Source organism: Alligator mississippiensis, chromosome 1 (assembly GCF_030867095.1).
Source record: "Alligator mississippiensis isolate rAllMis1 chromosome 1, rAllMis1, whole genome shotgun sequence".
Lineage (NCBI taxonomy): Eukaryota > Metazoa > Chordata > Crocodylia > Alligatoridae > Alligator > Alligator mississippiensis.
This window is the reverse complement of record NC_081824.1, coordinates 204,370,803-204,383,098: the sequence shown is the minus strand read 5'-3', so window position 1 is coordinate 204,383,098 and position 12,296 is coordinate 204,370,803.

The window sequence follows — 12,296 nt, the reverse complement described above, 5'->3', positions numbered from 1 at the left end:
ATCAAGAAATTACTTCCTAGTCTATTTTATGTACAATTAATAAAAAGCCAGAGGGGGTAGATGTGGGGGAGTGTGGGGGGGCAGGGCACTAGAGCGTGCCTCCCTGCTCGGAAGGAGCAGACAGCGAGGGGCAGTTTGCACCAGAGATGTGAAGCATCCTAGAACCCTGGGGGACTGTAAGATAACTTGAATCTGGAGGGGATCTGGGACAGAAGTTCAATAAATCAATTTAAACTAAATCAGTTAAGTCTGATGCTACATCTGTCCAGGTTTATTTTAAACTTGTTTTGACCATTTTGAAAGCAGTTTATGTGCACTGAACTTTTGCTTTGTTACAGATTTGAACCTGTTTCCAATAACTTATACCAGTTGATGTGTAACTTCTGTCCCTAGTCTTAATCTCCTGTGTAACTCAGCATTAGAAATTCCTGAAATTCTTGTTTGACCTAAAGCTTATCTTTCAGGCATCATTATTTTAAAATTGTCAGTGACAAACAATCCAGTATCTTAAATTGTTCCAATGGATAAAAACATCCATGTTAAAAATCTATGCCCTTTCTAAGCTGAATTTTTCTGATTTTAACTTCCTTTTGCTTCATCTTATCATGCCTTTGTCTTCCAAATCAAAGAACTTCTCATCAAAGTTTGGCTCCCAACTTTTGTTTTCAAAACATTGACTGATCAAGTCACTTTTTTAATGCTTTTTTTTTGATAATTCAAGTAAGATCTTTGAGGTTACACAATTTCTCTAATCTTTTAATCAGTCTTGTGGTTCTTCTTTGTACCCTCTCCAAAATATCCATCTTCTATTTGAAGTGTGGATACAAGAACTGGACACAGTATGCCAGAAGCAGTTGTGCTAATACTTAATGCAGAGTTAATACAAAAAATATTTCTTACTTTTTTCAATATTTCCCTGCTTGTGCATTCAAGAGTCCCTCATTCAATATGAATACCCTCTAGGGCTTTGCGAAGCTTTGGTTGCTGATTTGATTCTGAGGAGATTCAACCCAATTTCGCAGCTGAATCTCTGAATCTGAATCAAATTGGGAGACCAATAAATAGATCTCAATTGATTTGAAGCCTCTGAATTGATTTAGAGAGATTCAAAGATTTGGGCAGTCCCTGCTGGCTGCTGCAGGGAGCTAGACCTGGACCCCATGCTGGTAAATAGGGGGCAGGTGGGGGACTTGTGGAGGGGGGGGCGGGATCAGGGGGGACCCCTCCCAGGCCCCCCTGGGGCTGGGAGAGTGGTTAGGGGTCGGGGGTGGTGCCTCAGTCCCCCTGAACACCCCCCACCCCTGCCCACTTTCCCAGCCCCATCAATGGCTGCCCCACCCAGCCCCAGCACCCCAGCACTTAAAAAAGAAAAGTCCTGCACTCACCAGCTGCTGCAGTCACTGTCGAGTCTTATGGCAGAGCCCCCCCCCCCCCACACGCACAGCACAGGGCAGTGGGGGGCAATGGGGATCACTCCAGTGCCTGGCAGGAGCTGGTGAATGTGGGGCTTTTCTTCTTTTTCTTTTTTTAAGTGCTGGGACACTGGGGCTGGGCAGGGCAGCCATTGATGGGGCTGAGAGAGTGGGTAGGGGGTGGGACCTGTTTGATTCGGAGATTTGGCTGATTCAGCAGTGGCTGAATCTGCATATCAGATTTGGCTGAATCAATTCGGGACAGTGATTCGAATCACTGAATCGAATAACTGTCCCCCAAATAGGCCAAATCTGAATCCAAAGTGAATACTAGCCACTTCGCATAGGTCTAATACCCTGCACTGTCTATTCCTAAATGTATGATTTAGTATTTGGCCTTATTGGAATGCATAGTGTTCATTTGTGCTTATCAAATAGTGCAGATCATTTTTGTATCAGTGATCTATCCTTCTATTATTTACTACTCTCCTGATCTCTGTGTCTTCTGCAACCTTGATCAGTGATGATTTTCTGTTTTCTTTCAGATTGTTGATACAAATACTAATAGCATAGGTCCAAAAACTGATCTCTGGAGTTTCCCCACTAGAAACTCACTCAGAAAAGATTTCCCATTTACAATTATATTTTAAGAGCTGGTAGCCAGTTGCTAATAAATTTAGTGTCTCCCATGATTATTTTGTATTACTGTAGCTTCTTAATCAAAATATTGTGTTGTACCAAGTCAAATGCTTTCCAGAAGTTTAAGTATATTACATTGACACTATTACTTTTATCTACCAGACTTGCAATCTCATCAAAAAAGATATCAAGTAAGTTTGACAGGATCTAAATGAGAATCAAGACCAATAAATCGTAATTCTAGGAACAAGTGTTTGACTGTCACTCAAAACAGACGTGTGTGTCACACAAAGCCAGCTCCTTCCACCTCAGTGGGACAATGTTCAATCAGAACAAGAACTAGAGTTTCCTTCTTAGAGATTCTTTACAATGTCTCATGCCTATATAAGAAACACTGGTGCTGCTAAGAAAATACATTTAATCCTATTCCTATAAGAGGCATCCCATTGCTATTGGGATGGGTGTGGCTGTTGACTCTGCTGCTCTCAGTGCAACAATTTCATTTCTATAGAGACTAATTTAATTGCTCTCCCATTTTTCTGGGGTGTTCAGGAATGCTTAGTGGGAAATGGAAGCACCTGAAGTGGCAGCACTATTATGGTAGAAACAGCACTAGAGCGCACTTTGACAAAAATTATACCATTGAAATATAAAAATAAACAAAAGCTTAGGGAACAAGCTGAATAAAGTACTTTAAAGCAATTCAGAATGCAGGTACAGAAGATGCTATAAAAACTGGAGAGAATTGTGAGAAACTCTATATGGAGTAACAAGCACTGGGGGATTCAGCAGCACAATGGCAGATGAAGTTCTACTTGAATTACTGTAAGTTGATGTACATTAGGAAACAACAGTCCACATACCTCAATTACTGTACACATGTACTCGGAACATATACAAACCTCTAAGGAAACAGAAGAACAAATATGCACAGCCATGGAAATGTCTGTCCAGCATGTACCAGCACATAAAAGGGTATATAAATATTTATTATAGAATAAATAGTAGAAAATAAAGCATATGCTTGCTTTATAACTAACAATACCACAGCTGTATTTGAAGAACTCTGTTGATTTTATATACTTCCTCTTAAGAATGCTATAGCGACATATTATATTTGGAGACCAGTTAATGCACACAAATGGGAAAGAGATGAGTTGGAGTGGCTGAGATCTTTTAATATTACTTTCTTTTTATAAGGTTCCTGTAACCAGGTCCTGCTCTGGGGCTGGCTGTAATACCCCTGGTGTGCCCTCTAATCCCTGGTGTACCCCGGTAGTAACCATGGTGTGCCCTTTTCCTCTCTGCTTCCTTCAGCTCACCTTCCACACCTTGCTGTTATTATGTCTTTAGAAAAAGGAGTCTGCCCCAGGGCTCCACAAGAAAGATCTCTCTCCTGAGCACTGGTGTCACTGCTCATCACCTTAAAGGATAATCACAGCCTCCAAGCCTCCCCTAAAGCTGTACCCATGCCTTGCAGATGTTTCCAGGCATCCTTAAGTGGGCATCTTGCCCCACACCACCAGACCACCTGAAGTCTCCACTCCCTTGGTGGGGCCTTGGCCAGGAGGCTGCCACCTCTACTGCTCTGGCTGGTGCCTTTGGCCTAGACCTAATACACCAGGTCTGGCTCCTTGGGATCCAGTCCATATTTCACCTTCTTGGGCTTATGGCCCCTCTGGCCCCAGTCCCTGCCCCTTTCTGGGCTCTGCACTCTCTAGCCCTGTTTCTTTCCCTCTAGGGCTGTGAGCTTATTAGCCCTGTCCCTGGCAGTGCCTTGAGCCTGACCCCTGGATGTGCCACTCTTATAACAAGTCTTGTCCCACTCAGAAGTATGTGCTATAGTAAAGTCCATTAAAAGGAAAAATTGCAAAACAGTGGTCCAAAGTAAACATAATAAAGATGTTTTGCAGGTGTTGGAGAAAGTCCAGAACACTGGGAAACATTCTTGGTAGGGAGTTCTGCTAGGATGGAGTCCTACAGCCCAAGGAGTTTTAAATCTAATACTTCACCATGTTGTGGTGATAGTTGACATTGCTATGGTCATCTTTGTCTTGCTTTAACTTACTGGACATATCACTGAGTTTATCTGTTGTGAACATTTTTTCACCAATCTCTGTGAGATCCCTACTATGAGTCCTTGTACTGGAGGAATGAAGAGATATATACTCCATGAAGACAAGTTACATCAGTGTGATAACCCCTCATAGGAGGAGTTCTCAAGGTGGGAACTTTTAGGTCCCAGAATAGCTTTAGAGAAGCTCAGAGGCCTAGGGGCCTATATTTTTATCTTTGAACTTAGCATAAGCTGCAGACAGCTGCTGACTTGGCATGAGTAACAAGGCTTGATATATGTTCTGTCCATGACCATGACCTGTGCCTCGTAAAAAGAGGAAGTTTAGAAATACCCTGTCCAGGTGACCATAACCAAAACAAGAAGTTAGCAAACTAAAATAAGGATATTTGCCTTAGGAAAAGAGGAACAATCAATTGCAAAACTTACCCCCACCTTAGAATGAAAAAGATTACCTAAAAATGGGAAGTTACAGTTAAGGTTAACCATATACCACACGTGGAAACAAGCTTATTAATAGGCATGGAAAGGTTGGCTTAAGCCAATTATATGATGAGAAATGCAGTAACTATAAGGTATATAGTAAGAAGAAAAGAAACCCTACCTCAGAACACACACTCCTGAAGATTAGAAGAGATCCCATCATCAATCAAAGATGTTATCCTTTGCAGAACTCAGACATAGGAACCGGGAGTCCTGGACATATAGTTAAAGACAACTGTATCTTAGTCTCTACACCTAGTTAAAAGACATGTAATAGCATCATTAGACATAGCCCTTCAGCTTCTAGGGCCAAACTGTTTGCTCTGGATCTGGCCTGGGTTTACATGCCCCCTTCCAGTCATGTGACTGCCTGGGCAACTTGCAGGTGTTATCTAAAGTACTTTGCTTAACAGTTTTCAGGATGGCCTACAGCAACAGAACCAGCACTACAACAATTATCTTGCTGCTGTTTCCCCAAGTTACTCCCTTGTTATACTCTTGCTGAGGTACCAGCGCAGCAATAGGGACTTCTTATTAAAAAGTCTCTAGTTACCTATCACTCTGTAGCTAGCCCTCCTCTTGGCTGCCTGAGCACAGCTTGTTGTGCTTGTTGTCAGGCTGTTTCTCTCTTAGTAACAGGAACCAGAGGTTCCCTGTTACAATTCCATACAACAAAGAACCACTGTATAAAGTTACCAGAAAGTACATTTGGAATACATAGTATGTGGGATAGTCTGTTGAATTCACTGCTGCAGGAGATAATAGAAGCAAATACAGTGACTGGGTTTGATACAAAATTAAATGATTTGATGGTCAGTAAACATCAGTATTTATGCATGCTAAGAGAGGAGCAAATTGTATAGTTGGAGATAAAACCAATAAACATAAAAAAAAAGATCATAAAGATCAAAAGGAGATTTTCATCCCTATACATAACATTTCTCAAGGTGCAATGAGTATTTTGCGCCATCCTACAAAGACTTTCACTTGATGGAGTAGCAGTATGGGCCATTATTTTTCTGAATAAGAAAAGAATTGTAAAGAGGATAAATGTGAAATATCAATCAAGATAAGTACAGAACGTAGGTTCAGATGGAATCTAAAAGAATCTAAATATTATGTGGCATAATCAATACATGGTTGGCGGGGGGGGGGGGGGTTGTTTTATGCAGAGATTTTGTTTCCACATTTAGAAATATCCAAAATTCAGCTTCTTTAGAAGACTTTTTGAATAATTTATTCTGAAAAATTGTATAACAGTGGCTAATCAGTGGTGTATGCATTTATCTTCCATGGATTCAATTTCCTAACCTGTTTGTATGCATACATATTAGTAGGCCAAATCCTGAATTCTAATTTCCATGGGCCCATTCTGATTTCACTGCAAGATTTGCCTGACTAAAGATTGCAGGATTAAAATTCATCCATTGTGTCTAGGGCTAAAATATAAGAAGATGAGAATGATTATAGAATTGAATGTAAGAATCTAAAAGTGTAATCTGTGTGGTGCGGAATCCAAATCTGGAATCCAAGATGAGTCCTCAATTTAGATTAGCTAATAGTAATTGAATCACGCTCAGGACCTCATAATAAATGATGTGAAGCTTGCAGCAAAGGTGCCCTTACACACTATGAATCTATTTAGGAGTGCACACATAATCCAGTTATTAGGTCAAAAGCTGCTATCACAGAAGCCAAGATGGCTTGCTTTGAACTTCGGCTTTGTTAACATTGCAACAGAATGCATTACCAGGTAACCTTGAGAGTATTACAGGTGATTAGCTAAATGAAAAAAGATTGCAAGTGGAGTAGTAATGATCCTGGTCCTATATATATATTGATCGCTGAGAGATGTATAAACAGAATAATTTCACTGCAAGAACAAACAGCAGACAGTATTTTTAGGGGAGAGATTATAGGGTATGGTGAGGCACCAGTATTGAGACACTGATTTTCCTTCCATATATTCTTAAATAATTAATTATCCTCATATGTTAAAGTATACGTCGTGAATACAAGATGGATGAACCAAAATCAGAAGCTGGATTCAATGCTTTCCTTCCCCATAAAAGTTTGTATAATTGACTGAGTAGTACTGAACTCATTATTTTTCAAATACAATAACATCCTGCAATGTTTACTATTAGAATAGGCTGTGTAAGGCTGTGAAATCAACTGCTAAGGAGAACTGTGGAATCTCCTTCATTGGAGATTTTCAAAAGTAGGTTGGGAAAACTTTGATCAGGTAAGATTTAGGAATAGTATTCCTGCATTCTTTCAGGGGAATAGAACAGATGATCCTTGAGGTCCCATCCAACTATCTGGCTGCATCCCCATGAGCAGGGGTCTGTGGTTGCCATGGGGAAAAAAAGCGGTGACACATTTGTACCTCTGCTTTTTGCCCCAGCACATGCCCTGCATATGGGGAAAAATGCTCTGGGTGGGGGTAGGGGAAGCTGGGGTGAGCACTTGGGCTGTCTCCATCAGCCTTACATTGGGTCCCAGGGGCCTCCCAGGGCTCCAGCTGTGGTGATCCAGGCATGTGGAGCCAGGTTGGCGGCCGGAACATGGCTCTAGCTGGCCAGGCTCTGGTTTGGAGAGTGCATACTGCTGCCATGTGCATCCACCACTCTGCTTTTTTCTGGTGCAGATTTTTTTACACTGGGATTCTGGGGTGTTGAAAAAACCGACTACACTGCAAATTAGCAGTGTGGTAAATGCCTGTACGTGCACTCTTGTCTGGACGCACCCTACGATTCTTCAAAAATGCCATCCTCATCCAGTCTTGATATCAGTCTTGAAATTTTCTGTCAGCATTCTTCAACAGAATATTGAGTTTAGAGTTAAATGAATTCTTCATGGAAAGTATCAGAAAACAGATAAATTAAATGTAAAACTGAAACAATTTCAGTCTTAAGCTAAAAACTGTTTAACTTACTGAAAACCATTTTCATTACCTTTCCCCCCTATACACCATTGAAAATTTTTCCATGGGGGAAGAAATCTTTTGTAGTAGCTCCCAGTTAACAGTGATATTATACCTTTAGCAAACCAGAGACAAAGCAGTGTAGAAATGAAGGTAAGTTACTGATATTATCTCCAAAACAAGAATAAGAAACTGCCCTGGAATACTGTATTATCTGAAATCCAAATTTTCAAAACCCAGAAAATCAGTTTCCTATTGAGAATATTATAATTAGTATATATTGGAATTACTTTTATATGAGGAGCTCAGCATTGGCACTGAATGTGCAACAGACAAAAAAAGATGCAGAGTCTTGATGGCTTTCATCACTGTTGAGTAGAATTTCATAAACCAGAATACATTTTACAGTTTTTCTACTTGTTTTAGGATCTTTAAAACCCAAGCTGTTTTACTGATTTTTTTTCCACGGTGGAGGAGGGAAGGGGACTAAAATTAAAATTGAAAATTCTAACATGTTTTATGGCAACAGTTTTAAACGAAACTGTTCAGCATTAAAAATCCATTAAAAGTTAAGTGAAACCTTCCAGCATTAAAGACAAATATCCAGGGATTCAATTACTGAAACTGCATGCAATCAACTTATTCAAGCAGTAGATCTTTAGCTTACAAGTGAATCCCTTGAAAAAGAACTTACCTGAAATATGACCAAGAAACAAACGGCAAAGTTTAAGTGCACCACAAAGCAATGAAATGTTGATTTATGTGTATATTTCATGTTTTATTTTTTTTATATTTTCAGAAAATAATTGTTTGTTTCATATACTGTTTTACATTTAAAAACCCTAAGGCTGCATCCAGATGTGCAGGGGCGTGCATTTGCAGCAGCCAAAATAGTAGCAGCACAAATTTGTGCTGTGACTTTTTGCCACAGTGTATGCCCCTGCACTTGTACTTTGCGGAAGTACAAAATGTCCGCTTCTGGCAAACTGCTCATGCCCAGCTTCTCCCAGCTCTCAGTGTGCTGGAGGAGACATGGCACAACTGAAGAAGTGGACTGGACACACTGGCTGGCAGCCAGAACATGTCCCTGGAGGACTAAGCCTCTGTGTCTTTGGGCACAAGCTTTTGTCATGTGTCCTGTGCTGCATTTTTTCCTAGTCCTGGGATTTCCTGGTAGCAAATTTTGGCCCTGCACTGTGAATTTGTAGCACAGGACATGTTTTAACATCCCCACTGTGCAGTTTGTGGTGCCACAAAGAGGTTTGTGGTACCACAAAGCTCATGCCCCTGCGTGTCTGGGAGTAGCCTAAGAAAGCTATGAGCTTCAGGCATCATGAATTGTGTATGTGTGTGTGTACATATATGCATATATACATATATACATACATGCATATATACATACACACGTATGTATGTGTGTGTGGGGTGTATATATAAAAGTGTGTGAGTGTGTGTGTGTGTGTGTATGTGTTTACACTGCCCCCCCTTCACACACACATATCCTGAGAGAGAGAGAGAGAGAGAGAGAGAGAGAGAGAGAGTTATTATTTTGTTTTTTATTGGTATAAAAACAGCATGAAAATAGATCTTCTAAAGTGTTTTGACTCTTATCTCCAAAACTACTCAAAATTAGGAACATTAAAAGCATGTGAAAGTATTTATCAATACATGCGAATTCTTAAAAATATTTTTGGGCTTCATTTGCTTTGAGCTGAAAAGAAAGGCTCTTAGTTTTGTTGTTGTTGTTGTAGTTTTATTTTTTTTAAATGTTATGCAAACCAATTCATCCATTCCTAGTTTATATATTTTGATAAATGGGAAGGAATGGTGTTTACTTGTATTGATTGAGAGGTAAAAAGAATATATTTTTGTGGCTATTTCCATTTTCCACAGTACTCCATTTTAATGTATTTAAAAGTTCCTTATTCATTTCTTTCAGGTAATGAAGGTAATGAAACATCATCAATGTTAGGAACATAAGCATCAACATCATTAATTGAGAAGGGATTTGGGGGAGAAAAAAAGAAAGATTTTTTTACAAAAGCATACTTTTTAATGGAAAAGATTAATTTTCAACTATGGTTTCTAGTTCTTCAGTGAATGACTAAAATAATTTTCAGCTATTTTTGTGTGTCAAAATCTTCATTTTTCAAAAGGTAATTAACTCAAACATGTTTCAATAACTGTAATTTCTTTAGAAAATGGATTAGTTTTCCTTTAAAACTTTCACTGAATATTTTGACAAATGAATTTTTTAAAAATATCCTTGTTAAAATATTTTTTAAATGTTCCAGTCCTCCCAACTTAACATTATTCAGTAAAGCAATCTACTAATATAAGAACTCTGGTAGGTAAACTGAAGACTTAGCTCTAAATGTCCCTCCCTTTGAAGATTTATACATATACTTCTTACCATTGCAACCTCCAGGGACACTTCTCCAGCCCCACTGCTGCTGGTTCTCTGGTGAGTAAAACAAACCAAACAGAAATAAAATGGCCTGTATTTGCCTTCAGTCTAAATGACATTGGGGATATACCCAGGTACACATATCCCAAACTCTCCAGAAAATATACATCTTTAGACAGACATGCTTCTTTGAACCATCCAATTATAGGGTAGCTCACGGATATACAGAGCTATATAGTTAGCATTCATTTCTCTTCCTTATCAGCACATTACCATTTCAATCTGCTTTCCACATTCCTTTACTATCTGTCAGCCTTCAGGAGGCAAGGATTTTTTCGGACAATATATTTTATTGGACCAATTGGACGTAGATGTAGACAAGGTTTCAAATGCACTGCATTTGACCTAAAGAAGAACACATTATATTCAAAGCTTCTCTAAGTGTATCCCAGCCATGTAGCTGGTCTAATAAAAGATGCCACTTTCCTTTGGCATATTTCCTTGGCCACCACAGCTAAAACATCACTCAAACACTGTTAATTTCTAAGCCATCTAGGAAACTATGCTTTGATTAAGGAAAACTGCTTAACATTTTGACATCTCCTAGATCTTCTAGGATATTACCTCATCTTGTTTACATCTTCCTACATGGGTCTGACTATCAAAGCATCTTGAGACAGACAATGCTAGGTGTGAAGAGGAAGTGAATAACATAGACAATCAAAAAATATTGTAAACTTCACAAGGACACTTTGGGTAAATCCCATATCTTTTATTAGATCAACTCAAAAAGTTGGAAACATTCTTCTTAGCAAGCTTTTGGGCACAAACTCCCTGTGTCAGGCTGAGGGGGTGTGTGCTCAGAAGGGTATTTGTGCTGAAAAGCTTGCTAATAGGAATTTTTCCAACTTTTTGAGTTGGTTTAATAAAAGATACTGGATTTACCCAAAGAACCTTGTCTGCCTATGTCCTTAGACCAACAATGCTACGACCTACATCCCTGAAAAAAGTGCTGTTCTTATGTGTTGTTGTTCCCATTTGTGGCCCTTTAGAATTATTAACTTACAAAAACAGAGGGGTGGAGAGGAGAAAGAAGGGTAAGAAGCAGAGAATGAGACAAAAAAATGGGGGGAACAGGCATAGGAGAATGGAAACACAATGCCATGTTCAAGGCAAATGGGCAAATACCAAGGCAAATTGCTGCTAAAATGGAATTTTTGTTAAGGTGAGGAAAAAGGAAGAAAAGTACAGGACACATATGCAGCTGAAAGAAGTTGATAAAAAGTTATTTTTTCTTGCTGCTTATATCAACTTTGACTAATAGAAACCCTTCATAGTAAAGTGAGAAAACAATACATTTTATTATCATGACTTTAAATCTATTGACCATGAGAAGGAGCGGGACAGGGCAGACCAGTTTCAGGCTAAGCTCCTAGCCCTGGAGCGTGAGTGGCTCTAGGTGCTGTAGGAGCAGTGCCAACTTGGGCCAGGCAGTTCAGGCCATTGACAATGACCACCAGGTGCTGGACACTGTTCTGCACCTGTCAGTTGTGTTTGTGCCATCCACTGCCTGGCTGCTGAACCTAGCACCACATGCCCCCTGGCAGCTCCTGCCACCCCACAGCAGAGTTCTGACTGGGCCTTAGAGAAGGTCCTGTGACACCTCCACCAGCCAGAAGCTCCTGGCCCAGTCCCTGCCATGGGGGCTTCCCCCCTCCCCAGCCTGGGCCCAGCCCTACTGCATACCCCAGTTCCATGTGGGCATGGAGCCAGATATGCCTGTAATGGGGCCAGAACCACATGCTGGCTCTGGACACCAGCTGGACACTGGCTGAGGGGGAGTCACCCACCCCTGGGTTCCCCCCACCCCTAGGTTCCCCCCACCTTCTGCACCTGCTGAGTCATGCTTACCCACAATGGAACAGCCAGAGGCTGGGGTGCTGGCTGCCTGCCCCTGGGCTCTGCTCCCTAGGCATCCCCCCTCCCCAACCCTACCTCCCCACCCTTCCAGGACACCACAAAATATAATTTTGTACATAGTTTGCACAGGGAAGAGGATTTTTTATTGTTGATGGGTCAGGTGGGTGGTGGAGGGGCTCTGTTTGTTGGGGAGGGAGGGATGCTCTGTGTGTTGGGGAGGGAAGGGTGAAGGGGGGCTGTTTTATATGAGAGAAATAAAGACTTGTTCTTTTGACACATGTCTGTAGTATGTGTGGTGCTGGGGGTGGGCAGGTGGGGGTGGTCTGGGGGTGGTGGTGCAGGTGGGCCAGACTTGGGAGTGCTGGAGAAGGTGGTCAGCTAGAGCCTCCCATGCCTGGTGCCCTGGCCTCCTCCGGCAGGTTTGCAGCTCTCCTG